Genomic DNA, 23,862 nt, shown 5'->3' on the forward strand with positions numbered 1-23,862 from the left:
GGCTCCTAGGTCTGACCCTAAAGGAAGAGAACAATGCAGGAAGCAGCATGGCTAGGAGACCTCCCTTCCTAGCCACCACTGCCTGGACAGCAGGTTCAGCTCAGGCAGCGCCCGTCATGATCCTCCTTAACTGCCCCACTTCTAAAAGGAGGACAGTAAGACAGAATCGTAGAATTCTGTGTAAAAGGATATATTTTAAACACAGCATGGTCATGGTCATGTAGAAAGTTTTTACAAAGTTTAGCTGCAAGACTTAATAATACTCTTGGTTGTTATTATATTACATACAATTCTCTACAATGCTTGAATGCCCAGGAAAATCTTCAAAATCTTCCTTGTATACAGATTTCTGATTTATAACAATTTGTCATGCAGTCTGTGCCCCCCCCCCGCCCCCGCCCAGGACTGGGCATTGAAACCAGAGCCTTTACACTGAGCTACGTCCCCAGTCTTTTTGTACTCCATTTTGAAACAGGGTCTCACTATGTTGGTAAGTTGCCCAGGCTGGGCTTGAACTTGCTATTCTCCTGCTTCAGCCTCCCAGAGTGCTGGAATTGCAGGCAAATGTCACCAGGCCCAGCTAACAATATGAATTTGATTGCTGTAATCTTATCTCAGCCCTGTGCACAGTGTCTATCACTACAGCGCATCCCCCTCGGCAACCATGGTTCCCTGCCAGAGCTGCATGGGAAAGAATGACCCCTTTGTCAGAGCAGCCAGTCTGCCGGATGTGCTGATCTCCTTCATCCTCAAACCCAGGCTCCCAGTAGGCCCAGGGCATTCACAAAGCATCCCTTGCCCTTCCAGGAACAGCAGTGGGCTGGGGCTCTTGTATGGGCTGGTTGAACAAAGGCAAGCACTCCTGCTGAGGGAAGAAAAAAAAGAAAGCAGAAAAGGCAGTGGAGAGGATTTCCCAGATAAATCTTGCATGTGTGAATGTGTGTGCTGAGAACAGGTCTTTGGGTCTTTAAAATGCGGGGGTTCAGCAAGTTGTGTGCTCAAGGATCTCGGTGTGATGCCTGTCAATAAAACTTGACTTCAAAACTATCAAGATCCTGAGCCTATAGTGATGACACACGCTTGTGATCCCAGCCCTCTGGGAGACTGAGGCAGAAGGATAGAAGTTTCAAGTGCAGCCTGAGTAACTTAATAATTTAATAAGATCCTGTATCAAAATATTTTAAAAAAACTGAGGATGTAGCTTACAGCAAGGCCCTGGGTTCAAACCCAATATGACCAAAAAAAAGAAAGAAAGAAAAAGAAGAAAAGGCCTTGCACCAGTATAAAATCATATTCAATTAGGACTTCACCAACTAACCATTATTAAGACCTGATGATGTAATTGTAAGGACCAATTTTAGTTCATGTTTTGCTAGTCATGCTTTATGAATGATAGCATCCTTCTCTTGATTGATTCATGAAATGCATACATTTGGAAAACTATTTCAGTTTGTGCTGTGTTGGAATCAGAATTCTGCAGCCCAGACCTAAAGGTGGCCTCTGCTAGGCAAGAGGAATGCTGCTTCCAGAACTTTCTGCTCACTGTCTGCAGAGTCCACATCCAGGGACCCCTGCTACAGTGTCATCCAATCATCCGCCACGGCTCTCGCCAGGGAAATCTGACTCATGAACCCTATTACAGGATGCTTTACATTCATTACACACATTACAAACTGTAAGGCAGAAAAGTGAGTTAAACAGCACGACTTGGTGACTTTTAGGTGAATGGGAACATGAGAGGAGGCTGGGAGTGAAGGGAACAAGGAGTGGACAGGAACAGGTGGGAAATTACTTAATAGGAAGTAACTTTAACTATTAAGTAGGAAGTTACTTAATAGGCCTGCAGTGGCTCAGAGTCAGGAAGGAAAACCTTTCTCAAATTTGGATGAGCAGCAGTCGAGTTTAAGAGAGGAGCATGCCACTAGGGCTGAGAGTTTGTATTTTATTTTCATGTGAGGTGGGGTTTGGAAATATCACCATGGTTCTATTGTTCCACATCTCAGTTCTAAGGGTAGCAGGTGTCACTTGAGGTCTAGCATATGGTTTTGTGCCCTTGGCACTGCTAGGAACAATCCTTCCAGGGAAAAATGAATAGACAAACACCAAACAAAGTACTTAAAAGGGACTTTTGACATTGTATTGGGCTAGAGGGGAAATGGAATTCTTTAAGATATGACAGGTGGATGAATCACCCAGTGCAAGGTAGGAAATTAATGTTCTACTTCAAATCGTTGCACAGCTGCAATGTGACCTCAAAGAATAATGGCAAAATAACCACGATTCACCACATCAGAGGGTTGCAAATTAAACTGAGAAAAGAATAACAAAACTGGACGAGCTGATGCTCACCTGTAATCCCAGCATTTGGGAGGCTGAGCCAGAAAGATCTTGTGGAGTTCAAGGCCAGCCTGGGCTACATGGCAAGACCCTGTTTTCAAAAACCAAACCAAGGGGCTGAGGGTTTAGCTCAGCGGCATAAGCACCTGTCTTGCAAGCAGGCAGTCATGAATTCCATCCCTGGTACCAATAAAAAAAGAAAAAGACCAAAAAAAAAAAAAAAAAAACCAAGACAAGAATAATAACAGGAGAAAAGCAAACTGTTTGTATACATGTGTTTACCAAAGTGACTAAAATGGTTATAACTGAAGGCTTATATATCTAATTTATAGAGGAAAGTGGGGGAGGAAGAGGAGAAAAGCCCTGTGGAAGAACACAAGGGTTTGCCAAGCAAAACGAGGGCAAGGTTACTGCTATGTAAGGTTTGCTTTTGGTTTTCTGGGAGCAAAAGCGACCTTCAAAAGGGAAGTGAGGCTAACTCTCTGCCTTTGCTTAGACAATGGAAACCCACTGAGTCTCTTTCTGTGTTTGTTGCCCCTAAATGTCTTTAGCTTAAATCCTTTCCACACCAGCTCTGGGCTTCTAAGCGGCCCCCCTTCAGCCCTCCCACCCTGGTCTCTGTTTCGCTTTTAATTAACCCTATGCTGTATGTGTTACAGACGTCTTTGCTTTCTGTACTTGGCTCATAGCTCTGTTTATAGCCTCTCTTGTCAGGTAGAGCTTTGTATTTGGGCTTGGGGGATATTCGTAAGTCCAGGTTTTCAGAGCATAACTACATTCCTCATGGAGAGCTGGTGCTTGGGTAAATTCTGACTTTTAGCCCTCTCCCTTCTCAGTCCCCTTCCCTTTTGCAAAAAATCTGCTCCCTACTTCAGATTATCTATCATATATTTTGCTCCTTATTTATATTTTGGGTTTCTCATATAGGAGAAATCATGCCATATTTAAGCTTGTGTGTCTGATTTATTTCACTTAACATTATGATCTCAAGGTAAATCCATTTTCCTACAAATGACCCATTTACCCTTTTTCTGGTAGAGTAGTACTCCCTTTTGTGTATAAATACCACATTTTCTGTTTTCTTTCATCTGCTGATGGACATATAGACCCCTTCCAAGATTTAGCTGCTATGAGTTGTGTCCTATAGAAATGGATATGCACAGATCACTGTAATATGATATCTTTAGCTCTTTTGTGTTCTGATTTTTCTGAGCTTGCAGTCACCATTCTGCACTCTGAGTTGGGGGTTTCATATCTTCCAGATAATCTTTCATGCCCAAACATATGGCTCTCACATATTAAAAGCAAAGTATGTACACAAAAACCCCATTTCTTCCTCTGAATAACATGAGGTCCGTGTCAGGACAGGGCAAAGAGAAGAGAGGGGCAATCTCTCCCATCCTGGCTTGAACTGAGGCCATTTGAAATAGATGACTTCACTGAGTTCCCTAGAAAGTGTGGTTTTTGACTAGCAGCCTCAGTTTACCCAGAAATGTGTTGGAAATGAAGGATGTCAGGCCCACCTGAGACCATGTATCAAAGGTTGAAAGCACTAATCTAGTGCTAATCTCCATCTTGGAGCCACTTTAGAATTACCCGGGGAGCATTTAAAAGCGCTGGATATGTCATCTGTGCCTCTGAGCCATTAAGCCATCCCCTCTGGGGGTAGACCGCTCAGATCTGTACATATAAAACCTCCTCAAGTGAGTAATTCTAGGGTGTAGCCAAGGATAGCAATCACTCACCACGTGAGAGGGACTCCCTTGGAAGTGAGGCAACCGAAGGAAACATTTAGAAATCCCAAGAAGATAAAGGGAAAAAAAAATTGTGCAAAGACAAGCCTTTAGGAGAGGAAATGACAAATTTGCCATGGCAATAAGCATGGAAAACATGAGTCCCCTTGACCATTTCAGAAGGAAGCTCCTTCGGAGAACAGGTTTTCAATCTCAGTTTCCAGACGTGGTATGCCTGCTTGCAATTGGAAAAGCAGACTTGAAACAAACAAAAGAATCTACCAGTGGGGCCAGACAAGACCAAGGGCTTCCCACAAAGGGCCATCAGCGTGGCAGGTGCTGCGTTCCGAGAAACCACCTTAATTTGAGGAAGATGGTGAGGTATTACCAGTGTTTTGAATCAACTGCAAACTTGATTTGAAGACAGTCAGAAAAACATGCTGCTTTCAAATGAAGCACGTGCATTTCTGAAGATGAACTCCAAGCGCTGTGGTGTGCTTGGCCATTCAGGGGTCTCTGTGGTCAGCCAGGGCTACCCAACTCTTCCTTGGAACAGGACATTTTTTCGGCAGAGATACCCAGTCTTAGAAGGCAAATTACAATTCGAGACACATTGTGACCTTTCTGTTCCCAAGCTGTTCTTTCCTGTGTCATAGTTGGTATCAAATGATAAAAGCAGAAAACATATTCCAAAGCACGCTTGCTTCAGGCCATCAGAGCGTGGTGTCCACTGTAACTCCACTGAGCTGCTCATGGCCCCTCCTGTGCCCTTTGGGCTTTATTGGTATTTTTCAGAGTGAGGGGCATTTAGGGAGGCTGGTCAAGCTGTGCTGTGTGCAATTCTAAAAGATGTGATTTACCTTTAAGTCTGTAGCTTCCGGAGCAGATAAAACGGTGGCTTTGATAGGGAGTCACCACACCACTCCAGGGAAGAAACTAAAAAACAGCATTACACAGCATAGGAAGGAGGCCAGGACCCAGTGTTGGATCATAAGATATATTTTTTAATAAAAAAACTGATCAACACAATTTGTTCTCATTGTGATGTAAATAGATTTGACTTACACCAATCTTGCACTGTTAGTGATATTGGGCCGCTGTTTTTCCTGCCTCAGCTTCCCCCTTTGAGACTAAGTTTAATCTGTTTTTAATGCCATCATTATTTGGCCCTTAGGAGCATTTTATAACAGTGGTTACCAGGTACAAAAAGCAATGCCCCGGGCTGAGTTCTTGTTTATTTTAAGGGTCACAGAATACCTCACACTTGCTGTGATCCTTGTCCCAGAATTAGAGACTCTGGTTTCTTTCTCCTTGTCATATCAAGAGAACCTCATTTCTTTGGCATGGGAAGGACCTACTGGCAGGAAGACAGCTGCAAGATGGCCAAGAGTGTCCTGTAAACCAGGAAACCCAGATACCAGAAAAAAAGATTCCAAGAGGCAGATGTTACCCTTTGTGCACTAAGGAGCAACCCCAAATTATGCACCAAGCTATATCACAGGGGTGAAACGGGCAAATTTCACAGGGGCACTGCTGGGCCTGAGGGGTTCTAGCACTTGTGCAATATTTGATATGGAACGTATCAGACCAAAGGCCCATCCTAGGGCCTCTTCTAAAATACCATGATAGGCCAGGCACTTTAAGATGTAAAGCATTGTTTTCTGAGGGACTTCTAGTTAAAAATGAGTCCTTATTCCTAACACTTCAGTGCATCCAGGTAGTACTCGGCACAGGTAGTACTTGGCACAGGTAGTACGCAGCAGAAGTAAGACTCAGGTCACTGGGTGTATGGCATGCTCTAAAGCTAAGTTGCATCCCTTAACTAGTTTGTACTGCTGGTATGTGCATGACTATCCCATCAGGCAGTGTGTACCACCAGTGGTACACACAGATCTAATCACTCTAATTGGTCTTTTTACTAATAAAACTAATAAAGTCTATAAATGAACCAAATCCAGTTACTGCCTGAACTTGAATAATTACTGCCCACATGTAAATATTAATTAATACTATCCACACAAGCCATCCAATGGGACAGGCATGCATTCACCACCAGTGATTCAAGCCTGCAGGGCAATCGAATTCAAATCAAAGACTGAGGAATACAGCCTCAGTGTGAATGCAATAAGGAGATAGCCTTACTGGGAAACTTGAGCTCCTCCAAAAGGACCCAGGTGAGACACAGAAAGTCAAGAAGCAGGAGCAATGTGGAAGATAGTCAGTGCCTCCTCCTTGTGCCCAGGTCCAAGGTAAGAGAGCATTGGGAGCTCAGGGAGAGGATCCAGAGTCAAAGTTGTCCAGCAGATTCACTGGGTTCCAATAGTTGCGGGGGAGGGAGCTCTCTTAGGATTGTGAGTCTCAAATGTTAATGAGAACTCCATAAAATACAGTCCTCTGATGGCTCGGTGGAGAGCCTTCTCCGCCTGCTAGACTTAAGTATCTGTTCAGGAACCATCAACAGAGCCACGACTTCTGCTCACCGCACCAGAGCCTTCCCCTGGAAACAGTGCCCTGGCTTTCTGACAGCATCTACCCCTGTGGCTATGATTTTTAATGCACTGATTTCTTTGTCTGTGTTCCAATTCTCCTTTCTACCATCTGAGGATAAAATATTTTTATATCATCATGTGCAGAAGACTTATGGATATGATGAACATTTTAAAATCACATATATCTCTTCATTTGCCTTCATAAATACAAGCTGGGAGCTGGCTTTCTCTACCACCTGGAAGTGCTTAAAACAATCTTTCCAACTCTTATAATTACATCTTTATCTCTGAGAAGGCCTCCTTTCTCATCTTTGTGCTACCATTGCATGATTAATACGTTTTACCTCTTGAAATAATCTTTTTCCTATCTTGTTTGTCTTTTTTTCCCTTCAGAAATCAACAGAGTACACACTGAAGTGTAAAGAAAAAAATATGACCCCCATTTGTTAATGCGCATTTTGCTTAAAACTCTTCTAGATTCTGCTTTTTCTGTGAAAACATCAAGCATATGTGTCTCAAATACACAACACCAAGGACCTTTAGTCCCACACGCTCATCAAAACAGTGCATCACTTTTTATTAAATTTTATTGTTGTATTTGAAAAATAAAATATACTACTTTAAGTCATTTTTCATTAATGATAGATAAGTTAGGTTTCTTTCCCTTATGTGTATATATAATTTGTGTTTTTTATATCCTTTGCCCAAAGAATTATTTAGATGTTTCTCTTCTTTCCTATGGATTTGTCAGCCATTTGCTAACTGATTCACAAGTGTTCTTTATATGCTAAGGAAATTACTGTTTTAACATGTATTTGTAGGCATTTCCAGTTTAACTCAATTTTTTTTAATTTATGGGCTTTTTTCCTCTGGTAAAGTTTTTCTCTGTTTTAGCCGGGCGTGGTGGCGCGCGCCTGTAGTCCCAGCTACTCGGGAGGCTGAGGTGGGAGGATCGCTTGAGTCCAGGAGTTCTGGGCTGCAGTGCGCTATGCCGATCGGGTGTCCGCACTAAGTTCGGCATCAATATGGTGACCTCCCGGGAGCGGGGGACCACCAGGTTGCCTAAGGAGGGGTGAACCGGCCCAGGTCGGAAACGGAGCAGGTCAAAACTCCCGTGCTGATCAGTAGTGGGATCGCGCCTGTGAATAGCCACTGCACTCCAGCCTGGGCAATATAGTGAGACCCTGTCTCTAAAAAAAAAAAAAAAAAAAAGTTTTTCTCTGTTTTTTTTTTTTTTTTTTTTTGTTTTTTTTACATCTATATAGTGAGAGGCAAAATGTTTTATAGCTTTTGGGTTTTGTATCATCCTTTCAGTGTTCTGAACTTATTTCCAGAATTATTATGTGTCTTTTTCCTAAAGATTTAATGTTTTTAGCTGTGAGATCTCGATATTTGTTCCCTGGACCTACTTAGGTGGAAGGAGCAGAGCAAGGCTTCAGCCTCGTTTCCACCCCAGTGGCTGGCTGTTGTTCAACACCCCTGGGTGAATCCCCTTCCCTCATCCTATTTCCAGTCGCCCCTGGGGCAGGAGTCTCCATTTGGGCTTCGGGTCAGCTCTGTCCTGGTTCAGATTCTTCATGAGGTAGGAACTGCCATAACACTCACCTTTTATGGCTGGATATGGTGGTGCATGCCTGAAATCCCAGCACTCAAGAGGCTGAGGCAGGAAAATTACCAGGAGTTTGAGGCCAACCTGGGTTACATAGTGAACTCAACGACAGCCTGAACTACATAACGAGACTCTTATCTCCAAAATAAATGAGCTTTTAGGTTGATTTAATATCGCATAGAACCAATTTCCCTTTGATTCTGTTTGCTCAGAATTTTCCTTTCTACCTTGTACATTTTTTTCTATCCTTGACATTAACACTTAAGTGATAATTAAGTATTTATAAATGCTCACGTGGGAACTGTGGTACATGAAGAAATGTAGATTGTTCACATGAAAACATAAGGCAACCCTAGAAAATAAGCCCTCTTGCATGTTTTGAGCAAAAATTAATATCCAGTGGGTCGTCAGCCCACAAACATCATTGGTTCCACACTTCTGGGGAGTTGGCAATGGTCATGTTCATCACCCTAAGTGGAGTTTGTGAACGTAAGCAAACTTTTGCCAAACACTTCTATTTGCAAACCAAATTGTTCATGAACAGAAGCGTTGGTGAACTAAGGCATTGCTATAAGACCCAGTCTTACTTTAGGGGAAAGATAGTAAGAATTCCAGTCACTTTATTGGCATTGTCTACAGAGTTTTTACTGAGACAGATGTGCAGGTGTGAGTTAGTCACCTGTGTCCCCCACAGGTGGCTAACAGGTGGCTAACCCCACAGGTGGGCTTCTCTGTCTTTCTCTTGGTTGCAGAATGAGTTGTGGACTCACCCAGAGGAATTAGTGTCTTTAGACCCTAGGTCAGAGTGAAGATCTGAGTCTGTGTTTCTAAATCAGAACTGGTGGTACATGCACCTGGAAGGCTGAAGCAGGAGTAACCCATGAGTTCAAGGCCAGTCTAAGCTACATAGTGAGTTCAAGATCAGCCTGAGCTCAAAAAAACTCAACACCCTGTCCTCTCTCCCCTTACCCCACTAAGAGAAAGAGTCTGCCTTTTTTTGGCAGGTAGGATTGTTTGCTTTGAAACATGTCTCACAATGTACTTCAGACCAGCCTTGAACTCACTGTGTAGCTCAGGCTAGTCTTGAACTCATAGCAATCCCCTGCCTTAGCCTTCCCAGTACTGGGATTACAGGCATGCACCACTATACCCAGCCAGAGTCTACATTTCTAACACAATTTCTGAGGTGCTGTTGCCTCTGGCTTTGGTCCACACTGGGTGATAAAGACAAAAGCAACCTCAGCACATGACCTCCTGTGTTTGATAGATTTCACCTCACAATCAATTAAGCCTTTGTTTTTGCAGAGGTTGGGGCAGCAGTGGTACCAGGAATCAAACTTAGGACCTGAGGCTTACAAGGTAGGCACTGTGCTGCTGAGCTATATGCCTGGCCCCCAAGGCTCTGATTTTTGTAAGGGAAACTCCTCTGAAACTTTCTCAATTTCTTTTATGATGATTGATCTAATTAGATTTGTGTTAATCTTTTTTCTAGAAATTCATGCATTTAATATCGGTTTTCAAATTCATTTCCATAGAATCAAAAAAACTAAGCTTTTAATTTCCATATTCATTCAAAAATTTTATGTTTCTTACACTGAGTATCGATAACCCCTCACTTTTCTCCTTGATTAGATTATCTAACTTTTTTTCTCTCAAAGAACTAAATTTTGGATTTCCTTGCTAGTTCTATGATTTTGGGGGGGGGGGTTTGACTGTTTTGTTGGTTTGGTTTGGTTTTTTATCATTTGCTCTTATCTTGACTTTTTAAAATTTGGATTTACTGTCTTTGACTTTGTGATCTACATCTTTAATTCTTGTATTTTTCACTATTTATGTATGTTGGAATCTTCTTCCTATACAGGATCATGAGCCAGAGCCAACAAACCTGCACCTAAGCCCAAGCTCTCCTCTGGTTAAATCTCTGCTGTCCCAACCCAACTCCAGACCACACATGCATGTGTGAGTGGGAGAGTGGGTGTGTAGAGGGGTATGGGGTGTGTGTGTGCTAGGGGACTGGACCTAGGGCTTGGACAAGCTGGGCATATGCTCTACCTCTGAGCTAGGTCCCCACCTCTTTTTATTTTTTAGTTTGAGACAGAATCTCACTATGTTGCTCAGGCTGACTTGAAACTTGCAATCCTCCTGCCTCGGCCTCCTGAGTAGCTGAGATCACAGGCATGCACCAGTGCATCCTAGTAACACAGAGATTTTGAACTAGACTCTTCCCCACGGGACCTGAAAAGTACTTGGTGACTGGTTGAAGTTGCCACCACCTTCCCATATCCCCAGAGGAACGGATTTGGCAGCTTGCATTGTGAAAAGCCGTGAGGACAATGTGCCAGGTATGGAAATGATCTGGTGCAGTCACCACGGACCAGGGAGGAAAAAAAAGCTACTGTTTTTGCCTGCAAGTACCCTCGGGGCCTCTGTTCTTTCTGAACCTGGCTTAGTGACTCAAATGCCACCACAAAAAACATCAAGGGGGCACAAACATGCAGCTTTGAGACAGTTTCTCAGACCATAGTTTTCACCTTCTGTGGGTTTCTCTTCCACTGCCCATTTCCTCTGGCTCCATCTCATTGCTGTCTTCTCTTCTGGCAGATTCCACACCAACCTAGCTTCTGCCTGCATCATTCTGTCCCCTCCCCCACCCGACCTCCTGACTGCACCATGGAGAGAGAGGTACATTTTCCCAAGGTCTGGGGCTGGCAGTCATCTCAGCCATTAGCCTTGATCACGTGGGCTGCCTAAGTGCAGGGGACACAGGCGTATTCGTTGCCATGGTAACTTTTTGTTGATAGCAGTCACAATGTGCATTTCTGCCTCATTCTTGTACCACAGGAATCAGATGCAGGGAAAATGAGGGGGATGGGGGCTCCTTGCTTCTGGCCACCCCTGTGTCCCTGCATCTCACATAGCTGTCTCCTCCAGCTCCGTGTCTCTGAGCTGCAGGGCCACTCAGGGGACACAGCACCCTCCAAATCTCCAAATAATGCAACATCAGTTTGTATGTGATGCTGGAGATTGAACCCCAGCTTTGCACTGAACTGTACCCCAGCTCTTCTCTCCTTTTTTATTTTAAAATAGGCTCTTGCTAAATTGCCCAGGCTGGGCTCAAATCTGCAATCCTCCTATCTCAGCCTTGCAGAGTGCTGGGATTACAGACCTGTGCCACTACACCTAACAGTGACCTCACTTCTTTTGCTGTCTTATTGTTTTCAAAGGCTGCTGGAGGAATCCCCAGGGAAGCCCAGTCAGTTGCCACCTAGAAGTGCCAGTTCTGCTTTGCTGGAAAACTGGGGCTTTTAGCCCCAAATTTGTAGAAACCTCCAGATGAGGTGTTTGGTCTGCTACTCTGTGCCTTTCAAAGCAAAGTCCCCCTGTAAATACTAACAGCAAATAAACAATTAATTGCTTTGCCATTCTGAGATCTTCCATTGGTTCCACATGCTACGTGCAGCCTACTCAGAAATGTCTCAGGACAGCAGATTACTGATCCTGCTGTTAAGTTTTTCCCCAGGATCTACTATGAAAGGCCTTTTTAAAAAGATTCAAATCTATTTCATGTTGACATAGAAGAGTGCATAAACAATCCATATGAACATGATGTGTAGTTATTTTAAACATAGAGGATGAAATGAATCACTGTGAAAATCCTCCTTAGGAAAGTGAAACACAGTTCTCTATCATTTGCTCAGGAATTTTAACTTTAGAAACCCAACAAGGATACAGACAAAAGTCATAGGTACTTAAATTTGTAAATGACTTCATGTGCTGACATTCTTTCTGGGCATGCTTTTGTTAGATCCTGACAGTGACTGTACGAAGTAGGCTGAGTGGACTTTATTACCCATATTTCAAAGTGAAGATAAATGTCTGCCCAAGAAAATGAACACATTTGTTGCCCGTGCAATGATTTGATCAACCCTGAGTGTGCATTAGAGCTACCTGGGGAACGGGTCCTCAGTCCAAACGGTTTTCCAGGGGAGACAGGATTGCAACTCAGTGGGCCACCGTGCTCTCACACCTTGATCTAGATGACACAGAAAACAGCACTGTCAACTCTGAGATCCAATTGTCCTCACTTCTGGTTCAGTGCATTTTCCTAATGAAAAGTTGGAACTTCACCACAGGAATTCCAGTTCCTGACGCTAAGCCAATGTTGTCATCTTTCACACATGATACTAAAATCTGCAAACCTGTGTAATTTGCCTACCTGCAGGTGAAATCCATGCCTCTAAGTATACATCTATCCGCTTCCTTTGTTTATATGGAAAAAATCATCCCCAAGCTGCTAGCACCAGTTAAATATTTTTTTCACATTCTGTGGGCATGATTGAGAAGAACGAGAACAAAGCAGCCTGGAGTGCTGGAGTTTGCCCCATTATCTTTACAATGACCTGAAACAACACCAGGGAGGATCTATGCCACATGCCAGGGGACCTTTAATAACCAAAGGTAATTTGTCTCCACAAGGTTCTGTTTGACAAGCTTGAGCCTTCTCACCTATCGAAGAGCAAAGGCAATTATCTTTTTCAGATCTATGATGATTTCAAGAAGAAACCAGTTCAAAAGATAAAAGGAAATATATTTAGTGTGGGGCTTTTCTATTCTGTTTTCTGAAGTCAGTCTTCTCGGGGAAAAAAAGCTGTTGTCTTGGGATTGGAATTATAAATTTTCACTTGCACTAATGCAGCTGAAAAGAGCATTTCAAAACCAACAACCCAATGGGGCATTGATAAAAGACTTAATATATGCACAGAATTAATTTTTAAAAGCACTCTAGGTTTGCTGGCTGCCCCTCTGGCAGCTCACTCAGTGCAGCTAGAGTCGGTCTGCAGTCTGTCCTCAGTGCTCCGGTTTCTGGAAACCCAGGGATAAGAGAGATCCATTTCACATCATGATACAATAGCAGTTCCAACACAACTATCCCACAGGTACGGGCGGAGACTGTGCCTGGAAACCAGGGCCACGTTCATCATCTCAGACTGCAGCCAGCGTCTTCTTCAAGCTGAGATTGAAAGGTTGTCACAGAAGATTTATATCTTTTTAAGTGCATTTTATTATTCACTCTTTTGAAAGACAGACGGCAGTGACAAAAATCAATCAGCGATACGCAGCCAGCTGTTTCCCAGAGAACCATCTCCAGTCCAGTGATGGCCTTTTGGATTAACTTGGAATGTGCACAGAGCAGGACTCAGAGGGGACCCTGCATGCTTGCTCCATTCCTAAATTCACACTGTGTGCCTCCATTTTCCCAACTGATGTGCACCTCCTGAGTAGGTTTTACATGATGGAAATGTGACTTTCATCAAACTCCCAAGCCACAAATCCAGGGCATTCAAAGCCTTTGTGGATGCCTGCAGAATGCCCTTTGGGTGTGTTTCTTAGTCCCAGACCTCTGTCTAAGAGGAAGATGAACTAAGAGCTGGAGCCCTCTCCTTGTGCATCTCAGATGTACCCACCCAGACTGGTTGCTTTTGCCTTCCTATCTTCCATTATTTTCTCAACCATCCTCAAAAACTGAGGCCATTTCCATGATTCTACAGGCAACCAGTTCTTCCTGTGCCTGCTTTGCTGACAAGGAAACCACAATTTCTGCTAGCTGAGATGCCTTTAAGAAAGATGCGCTCAAAGTTCTATGTACATCTGGGGCCATTTCATAAAGCCATAGACAGGCAGTAGTGTGCTAGGGCACTTGACTTCCATAATACACTTGTATGGCCTCAGCTGTCCCCTCCCTGGTTAGTGTGTTTCGTCACTGTGCAACCCCTCTGGTGCAAGAAACAGCAGCAAGGAAATAAGAATCCTTTTTTTAAAAAACAAATCCATAAATTCCAGATATGCAAAAACCCAACATTTTAAAAATACATCTGTTTTCTCTCACCTGTTTTCTCTCAGCCTTTGAATGCATCAAAAACCTAAGTACACTGAGCCTGGTGGTGCACATTTGTGTCAGGAGGCTGAAGCAGGAGGATCACAAATTTGAAGTCACATAGCACATTCAAGGCCAGCCTGAAATACACAGTGAGATCTTGTCCCCCCCAAAAATAAGGAAGTGGGAAAGAAAAGGAAAGGGAGCCAGGGAGGAAGACTGGGCAGGAGAAGAAAGAAAAGGAGGAGGTGGAAACCGCTCCAGTGTTTTCCCTCCCTGACATGCCTTTTAAAGAACCAACTTGTATATTTGTTTTGAACTAGGAAAGGTGTATTGGAGGACATAACCTCAGATAGCCATTTATTAAACTCCTTGTCTGTTTTTTCTTCAACTTCTCTTAATATAGATTAGTAACAGAAACTTGCTGGTACCCTCAAAATACTGAAAAATCATAATCAGTAATTAAAGCTGTATGCCTATTATAATTTTCACAACACGAAAAAGAAATAGAGCTGAAGGAAATGGAACCAGAGGGCACTCTGGCATGCAGATCCTTAAAAGCACAAATAATTCCAGCAAGACAGGAAAAAAAAAAAAAAGACCAGGCTCTCAGAAGGAATCATTTCAGTTCCCTCGCAAGGAGCACATTATATTAAAACCCTGGCGTGCACGCACATACACACACATGCTCACAAGTATGGTTGGAGATAGGAACCAGCAACAGTCTTAGTTAAAATTCTGCAACTGAGTACTGTGGCCTCTGTTAGAAATGCAGACGTTCGGGCACTCCTGGACCAGCTCAGGTTGCGTTGTGGGGAGACCCCCAGCAATTAGCCACACCAAGCCAGCGCACTCAAAAATCAACTAGTTCCCCTCTGAGGTACAGCCCACTGCAGGACAGGGGAAGAAAAAGTCAGCAGAGGTACAGTTACTCTGATCCCCAGACCAAAGAGCACACGATTACACAGGGCAGAGGTCCTGTTACCGAGCCACCCAGCGCCCTGTTCCATAGGAAGTGGCAGTGTCCTACTCAGGGTGCTGGAAGCCATGCAGCAGGAGTAGTGTTTCCCCAATTTACCTTTTGGCCCCGTTTGGGGGCTTCGTCTTGGATTTCTGTTAAGGTCGACATAAATGTACAAGCACCCTGTGGCAGGGAGGGAAAGAAGAAAGGCCAACCCTTAAGGAAGAGTGACCATGGTAATATGACAACTTCAGGATGGCACGCGGGGCTCAGCAGCCCACAACTTACAGCTCTCGGATCTATGCATTCAGGGATTGTCTAAGCAGGTGTGGCGGTGCACACCTGGAATCCCAGCACTATGGGAGGCTGAGGCAGGAGGATCTGCTTGAGTAGTTTAGCCACTTAGCCAGATCCTGTCTAGAAATTAAAAAGATAAGGGAAGAAGTAGTTCAATTCAAACAGTCTGCATTCTGCATTCTGCCTAAGTACACTGAGTCTGGTGGTGCACGTTTGTGTCAGGAGGCTGTACTGGAGAAAAAGAAGAGGAAAAGCAAAACAGGTGGGGATATAGCTCAGTGCAAAGGTCCTGGGTTCAAGCTCCAGTATCACCACCACCAAAAAAAATAGAAAAAAGATGCTCAGAGAGAGCCCTCAATGAGGAGCCCAGAGATCACAGTCTGTTGACCCTAATGCTCACTGACCACAAGACTTCAACCTAGTCCCCTTCCGTGCTAGGTTTTCAACTACTGTGCTGAGATACAGAGAGATGTCTCAAGGCCAAGGAATCTTTAGAAAACAGCAGACCTAATCTGCAAGTGCCCACATTATCCAACAATAACTTTGACAACTGATTTATAAACACTTATCCCAAAACAAGAATGAACAATTTACCCACCTGAGAAATAACAAGACTTGTTTGTCAAACATATGAAATCGACACCATCTTTTATGAAAGGCAGAGCCTCAGCATCTATCAATAATGAGCCATTTCCAATTAAAAAGATCTATCTACAGTTCATCGGACAGAAGAATGCAGCCGTGCTATCCCAGTCTGGAAGTGTCAGCCAGTCTTTCTTGAAAGGCAATTTAGATAGTTCAGAAGTCTGCCAAGAAATAGATAAAAGAAGCAGACATAATGAAATCAATTGCTCATTTTCGGCTCTTTTATATTAAAGTTGATATTTTGTAAATAACCATGACATATAGCAAGTGATGCATGTGTGCTAATTCTGTTTCTTTTCACCTAATTCACCTCTTTTGGTCACCAGATCCTGGACATTCATGTAAGAGGCTACCATTCCCTCTCTCCTACAAGAAGAGTATAAGGTTTAACTGCTCAGGTCAGAAGCCAAAACTTCAAAATCATCTCTCCCTTTGAAATTGGAAATTCTGGCTGATTAGCTTCCTTTAAAAACTGAGGTGAAGGATATAGATGTAAAAATGATCACGTAGGCTCAGGGGCACTTTTCTGGGTTTTTTGTCTATGCAAAACCCTTCAGACCCTGAGAAATCTCTTCTTCCTGAAAATCTGATCATCAGCCTTCTCCTTAAAAGAAAACAGTATTTTTAATATACTCAGCATCAGAGACAAAACCGATTTGTCTTTATATCGAATTCTAAGTAAGTCAATCATGAATGGCTAAAACAAATTAATTGATAAAATCATTTTCTGCCATGTAACTCAGCTTATAAGAAAGAAGGAAGTGAAACGAAACAAAGAAACCAGTGGAAACCAGGGCATATATGTAGGAACAAAGGCCCTGCTGAGAAAATAGTGTTGCAATTTAAATTAAATTATAATTAATAGCAGCAATTTTGTTGAAGTGTCTCAAATTATCACTTTCAATACTGAAGCTCCACTGGTTTCCATGGAGATTTTTTTTCTTGATGTCAGATCCAATCTAATTTTTTTTCCTCTGATATATGAAAACCTGAAGCTTTTAGTGCCTTTTATTTTGAGAGGTTTTATGTTAGGTAATCTCGATTTATTTTTATGTGCACTCAAATGCGTTTTATTTGCAATTGGTTTCTGAGCCTAAAATCTACCATCATCCATATTGTGAAACTTGGTCCATAATAACCATAGATGAGGAATTGGAGGTTCAAGAATTCAAGTCTCTTCTTGATTATCTGTTCTTACAACTGTCTTTTAAGTCTGTTTCTAGTACTTGAGCAGCTGCTTAGAAACTCCTTTTGATCTTTCACATTCTGTAAGTACAATCAAAATTATATTCTGATAGTAATACTTTAAAGCACAATTTATACTATTTCTGGCCCTGTGATGCTATCTCGATTATGTGATGACCAGAGAATATTTCTACTGTGGTGATAACCATTTCCTCTATGCTGGTTTTGACCCCTGTAGGAGTTCCAGAGACAGACACAGTATTTTCTGTTCTTTTACAGTATTGATTTCAGGTTCTCAGGTTGCCACATTGTACAACCAATACTGCCATCCTGTGGAATCTTCCTGTGTCAGATAAAATAACTCAGTTTTTGAGGAAAGGCAGATGCAGTCCGAGGCTGTTTGCTGTCAAAAGGCCTTCATCTGCCTCTGCCAACACTCCAGCCACCACAGAGGGAAACAGTGGGGCTTGTTGGCTGGCTGCCTTGAGACCACACACTCATGGGGGTCATTTGACAGCTGGTGTAGATGGAGCCCTTCCCTTCAGGGACAGCTCCACCAAGTGTTTTGCAGTTTCTAGAACCAATTTCACTGATTCAAATCCTGACTCCACCACTTTCTGATCACATGAACTCAAATTTTTATACATCCAAAATGAGAAGAATGTGCCAACCTCACAAACCTTCCGTGAGTTAACACATGCAAAGGACTTAGGGGAGGGGCTATTGTTAGTTCCTAAACAGAACGCTTTCAAAATTTGAGTATCATGTTTATTTTTGGGACTCCATGACAGAAGGAAAACTCCAAGACTGATTCTATCACTACCAACCACTTGATACTTTGCCACTTTTGTAACTTTGCTTTTGAAAATTGTGTCATGTCACAGAACTTCAGATTTGGGTAGGTCACTAGAGAGTTTGATATGTGAGGACACTAGAGTCTAAGCAATTACTTCTTTAATGTAAACTTGGACTTTAGAGCTTGTATTAGCCATCTTTCCCATTGCTGAGACAAAATATCCAATATCCACAGTTTATAGGAGAAGAGCTTGATTTGGTTCAAGGTTTCCATTGGTTAAGTCCATGGCAACTGGCACCAAAGCAGAAACAGCATGGTGGAAAGGCCTGGTAGAAGAAAGCTGATCACTCCATGGTAGCCAAGAATCAGAGAGAGAAGAGAAGAGTCAGGAACAAGAATACATCCTTCCAGGTCTTGCTTTCAGTGATAAACCTCTTTAAACTAAGTCCAGCATCCTAATCCTACCTTCAGCCATAAACTCATCAATGGGTTAATTCACTGATGAGTGTAGTGTCCTTATGAGCCAATCACCTTCCAGCACGTCAGACTTTAAGGGAATATTTTAGATTCAAACCACATCATTCACACATATAAACAACCTACATGGTGACTTGAAGCTTTGTCATTTAATGTTGGAATCTGGACTTATCCCACACATCTGGTGGTCCCCATTATGTCAGCTGTTAAGGACCCCTTCCTCAGCTATGCCCAGCACACAGCTATAGAAGGTTCTAATGAGACTGTCATCTTGCTTTTGTGATAAGATCATTCAGGTAGTAGAGAGAAGAGAGAAATGCTTTTAGAAATGGATTAAAACAATCATTTTCTATTCTTTGAGGGGAGAGAAAGAGTACCATGACTGTTCTCCTACAGCAATATAACTATCAGGAGCAACTTCTACTAGGCCTTTTCTGACAAAATGTGCTGGTTATTATTTCCTGAGTTTTTTCTCAACCTAAAAATAGAGGAAGGGGAAAGGGGGAAATGCACTAATAGAATAATCTCAGATTGCTTCTCAGAAGACAAAGACAATGGAAAGAGGACTGTGTATCACAGTGTGGGTATGACTGGGTATGAGTGTTTGGGACCTTATCTGTGGGTAAGGAGGGGAGGGTAGCAGTGCAAATGTGAAGGCTCTGACGACTTAGGCAGCCTGTTCACTGGCCCACTCCTAGTAGAAGAATCTCTCATGATCAGTTCCTCCAAACTGTCCTTCCTGGCCTGCCTGGCCTGTGCTGGATGGAGGAGGGCCAGAAAGCCAATCTCTGGGAGTTGAAAGGAAACATGGCATGTGGTTCCATCACTGGAAATAACCAAACCAAAAGGATATGAGCAAGGAAATGTACAGAGATGCATGTGCTTCTGTGAGACACTCAACCCAAGCTGGAATGGCACCATGCTTGGTGATTATAACCATTTGGGGACCAGAAAAAATGTGTAGTATATATTGTCTGTGTGTATCTAATGCAAGTCTTGGCTTGAGCTTTGATAACATCTGTCTAACCTATGTTGAATTAGCACACCAAATTTTGAATTAACACCCCAAATTTGTTAATATCTGTCTGGCCTATTTTAAATTAACACTCCAATATTTCCAAAAATACAGGTTCCTTGATATAGTAAGACCCCTAATGTTGCTCATCTCTCCCAGCAAAGCAGGTGGGGGCAAATGGGTATTAGCAGCAGACAAGTGTCATGAGTAAGCTTGGCCATCTGTGTGTCAGCCACATCTTTTCACCATATTCTCTACACACATTTCCAAGAGAATGTTGGTGCACAGGGGCAGGACCGCTACAATGAAATATATCTATTAAAATAGCAATTGCCCTGATTGCTGGAATAAAATAGCTTTGCCTCAAGGGAGAGAGTATTCATACGCATTAAGACAACCAGGCACAAGTTATAAAATAAAGCTATGAAAATAAGAATGTTCCAAAAAACAGAATTCTGCCCTTGGATTTCATTAGTGTTCCTGCTGACCTGAGGGCTTCCCACTAATGGTTTTCTAACAATATCCAAAGTACAGGGGACAAAGAATCATGAATATCTTTTCTATATTTAAGATGTTCCTTTCCTTTGTTGGAAAGAATAAGAATCTTGCTTTATTTGAGGTTTTAGTAGAGAGTGCGTAGCTGATTTTAATATCATGCCAGCATGGAAGACTGTTATTGAAGAGACTACACAAGTGTTTATACAACCCCTAATAGAATGACTTTAACTAGGTCAGTCAATGAATACCCATTTTGCCCTTTCTGCAACAGCATTATTGTCTGGAAATGCAAAAAGGGTTAAGATTGGCCCCTGCTTCTCAGAGGACAGCTACCCTAAAAGACTTATAAGAACTAAGATTATAACCACTGAAGAGAGTGCTAACCACTTCATCTCAGGGAGCAGAAGATATTGTCAGCAACAGCGTAAGATCTAATGGACAGAGAGGGGAAAGGTTAGCCAGATGTCTACGAAGAGAGCAGCATCCAAATTACCAGAAACATGGTGGCCAGAACCATCAAGAATCTGCTGCGACCCAGAAGACTGAGTTGAAAAAGTGGTCCCAAGAGGAAAGAGACGAGAGAAATTCAGTTCTAAGCAGGCTTCCTTTCCCATGCCAAGGAGTTTGGATTCACATCAAAGGCATCCTGGGATGTTTTTAATGTTCTTCGCTGGCTCATATCATTCTCCTGTGCCATCTCAGCTCACTTCTTCCATTGCTCTTATGACTAAAGGGACCTGGATAGAGGACCCCAGCATATGTAAGTGTGTTTTACTGCAGTTTTGTGACCAAATATGATCCATACCTGAAAACAGGCTTTGAAGCAGAGAAAAACCATGCTGGAGTCCCCTCACCATATTACCTGAGGCAGCAAAGCAAAACATGCACAGGATTATGACTTCCACCCAGTAGAATAGTAAGAACATCACCAGAGGAATATTTTGCCACCATACATCATCTATTTTCTAGGTTCACATGATTTAAAGGAAGGCAAGAGCTTTCTGGGTTTCTCAAAAAGCAATGAGAAATAAGACCCATTCACAAAGTATCCAGGTGTCTAGAGGATCAATAACTATCCTCTAGACACCTGGCCAAAACCAAACAAGTTTTTCTTCCCATTTCCTAAAAAGACTCTTCTATTTATGTGTCCCACCCAAACTAAACTGTCCAAAAGCTCAGACCTCCTCAAGACCAGTCTCTTCTCAGTCATCAAGGCAGGAGAGGGAAGATCATTGGTTTTGGAATTATCCTTTCCTGTTCTTATCCAACTAGGCTACTCATAAGTTAAATAACTTTTTAGAAGAACACAGACAAAATAATGATCAGAAAAGAAATGTAATTACAACATCAAAAGGTCTGGAAAATGCCAAGGAGACAAGGCAGGGAACATACAAGCTTTCGTCCTTGAGAAGCAGCTCTGAGTCTAAGGGTGTCAAGGTCAGGAAATTATATGCATTAATAAGTAAGTCTTACTGCTTCATGGTTATGTGAATTGTATGAGTTACTGTGTGGAAGCCACAAAGCATTTCACGCAATGTGCCACGAATGGAGAAAGTTCTTAATTCAAACCACCCCACATTAGTAACTTTCACTGTATAAGCCAAACTCTTCAATGCTGAGTGCAATGGCCAGTAGGCGTATGGGATCGGAAAAATTCTTGGTAGTAGTTGTTTCCTATTTTATGGTTCATCGTGTATACATAGAATGGAGTTTGATGTACAGTAGGTATTCTACAAAGTGAAAAGATGTGTTACACTATTAAAGAATTCTTCTCTGGAGAAAAGACCCAGATTTAAAGAAAAACTGCTAAATTTCCTTCCTACTATGTTTTTATGTAAATCAGTTATATTCACATAGGCTAAATGTAGGATCAATTTAATATCAGGCAATAAGCCTGAGAAGGAAAGATTGTTACCTTCTTGGGATGATATTTGGAATTTTGCATGTGTATATGTAACCATGCAGCCCAGTCCAAAAAATTCCATGGGAATAAGAGTGAGATAAGGGAGGAGTAGTTAACCAGATTGTAATTTACTGTTCCCTAAACTATCTAGGTTCAGAATAGTTAAAACAAATGAATAACACTATAGACCTCTTTTGCATCCTCCAACTAAAGACTTAGGAGACTGTAGGAAGTCCTGGGGAAGCAGAGTTAAATTTCATTTGCATCATTTCTTATAGTCTGTGGTTTTAACCAGCCATCAAGTTTGAATGATACTAATGATTGAAGTAATTTGGTAGTTGTCCATCTAGGGAAGAATAATTCCTCTGGCCCTAGGTATGGATATCAAATGTAAGAGAGAAAGAGTTAAATTGCAAGTGCTGATTCTGAAATTTCTCTTTTTGGTAGCTACTTTTTTTTTCTGTATTGGTGATTGAACTCGGTACCTTCCAACTGTGTCCCCAACCCTCCCCCTTTTTGAGACAAGGACTAGCTAAGTCATTAGGTTACCAAAGCTGGACTCAAATTTGTGATTGTCCTGCCTCATCCTCCCAGAGTACTGGGATAACAGAGAGTTGCTAGATTTCAGAGCAAATGAGAAAGGGGTCTACTCATTTTTGTCATTGTCCTAGAGATTCTTGGAAGTCTATAGCTAGGTATAAATTCCTCTTAGAAAACAATCTCTACTGAGTTTTTTGCTGAATCATAGCACTTTATTTTACTAGTGTGTACTTCTTGAATTATACCAGGTATCTACTTTCAAGATATTTTGTACATTGAATTGGTACCACTCAGCATTGTTCTCCAGAGTTTTATACGAAGAAGAAGCTGCCTCTAGGAAGATTTAACATAACTTCTCAAACCAAACTCCAAAGTAGGCTTTGCACCACCATGAGCTCATGTGGGTTATCACAGAAGCACTGCTGACCAACACAGCAACATCAACACCTGCACTCTTTGTGTGTGCTTGAAATTTCTGTGCCCAAGAGAAGCATCTAAATTTAACACAACAGATCTTGACTTTTGAAAAGGGGAAAGAAATAGAAACTTTTTTGGCCATTCATATTCTTCTCAGCATTTATGAAACTTTACTCCTTTACAAATTCCTGACACATATAGTGTTTTTTTTAGAGTCATGCAAAATATTTGTTTCAAGTCATAATTACTTTTGAAGCTAAGGCTGTTGGCTGTCCAAAGCTCACCTGCAGACATTGCCGGTGCCACCCACTCTGAGTGGAGTAAAGGTGGGTGGGAACAGATTTGAGCCAAACATGAGGTGATGAAACCATCAGCAAGTAAACCCATAGATCCCACCTCTGCTGGCTCAACCAACCTCAGACCAAAAATACTCAAAAACAGCCGTGTCTGTATGGACTTTTTCCTTTCATTATCCTCTCAGCAATGCTGTACAATGACTTTTACATACCATTTACAATGCATTAGGTATTACAAGAAATCTAGGGATTATTGAAATATGCTGGAGGATATGTGAAGGTTCTATATGCCTAGTTTACATAGAGATGATAAATTCATAGTCCAAGGGGGGGGGACTGTCCTAAAACCATCCTGGCAGATACCAAGGGCCAGGGATATTCTAAAAGTAAACTTGTATATTGGTGGAACAGCAGCAAGTCAGCTGAGGATTCTCCAGTGTTCCCCCAAATGAGCTATCATTTGTACCTACTGAGTTTCCCCACAAAATCTAACAACCTTAAACACTAGAATCAGGAATGCTAGCCCAAATCAACCTATCCTGACCTTACAGCCAATACATAGAGTAATAAGGTATAATCTGCATGGCACTGGCCATCACCATGGTAATGACCAGGGAGGGTTTATTTTCTGGTTAGGTGTTATTTTGGGGGAAGTCTTTAATAATCTTTGTGCAAAGAGGAACTGCAAGATCAAGGGCAAAGTTTTCTGGGATTTTCATAGGAGACACTAGCAAAACAAGTCCATCTGAAATGGAGGTTTCACTTAAGAAAACAAGAATGTTGTGTGAA

At 42.2% G+C, this 23,862-nt stretch overlaps 1 protein-coding gene across 1 annotated transcript in view; it reads left to right on the forward strand.

Annotated features, from left to right (window-relative positions):
• Cntnap2 (contactin associated protein 2) overlaps positions 1-23,862 on the forward strand; it is a 1,917,858-nt gene that overhangs the window by 1,882,077 nt on the left and 11,919 nt on the right. The gene's annotated exons all lie outside the window — the stretch shown is intronic.

Source organism: Cavia porcellus, unplaced genomic scaffold, assembly GCF_034190915.1.
Source record: "Cavia porcellus strain 051 isolate PalLab524CR breed Dunkin Hartley unplaced genomic scaffold, mCavPor4.1 scaffold_6, whole genome shotgun sequence".
Lineage (NCBI taxonomy): Eukaryota > Metazoa > Chordata > Mammalia > Rodentia > Caviidae > Cavia > Cavia porcellus.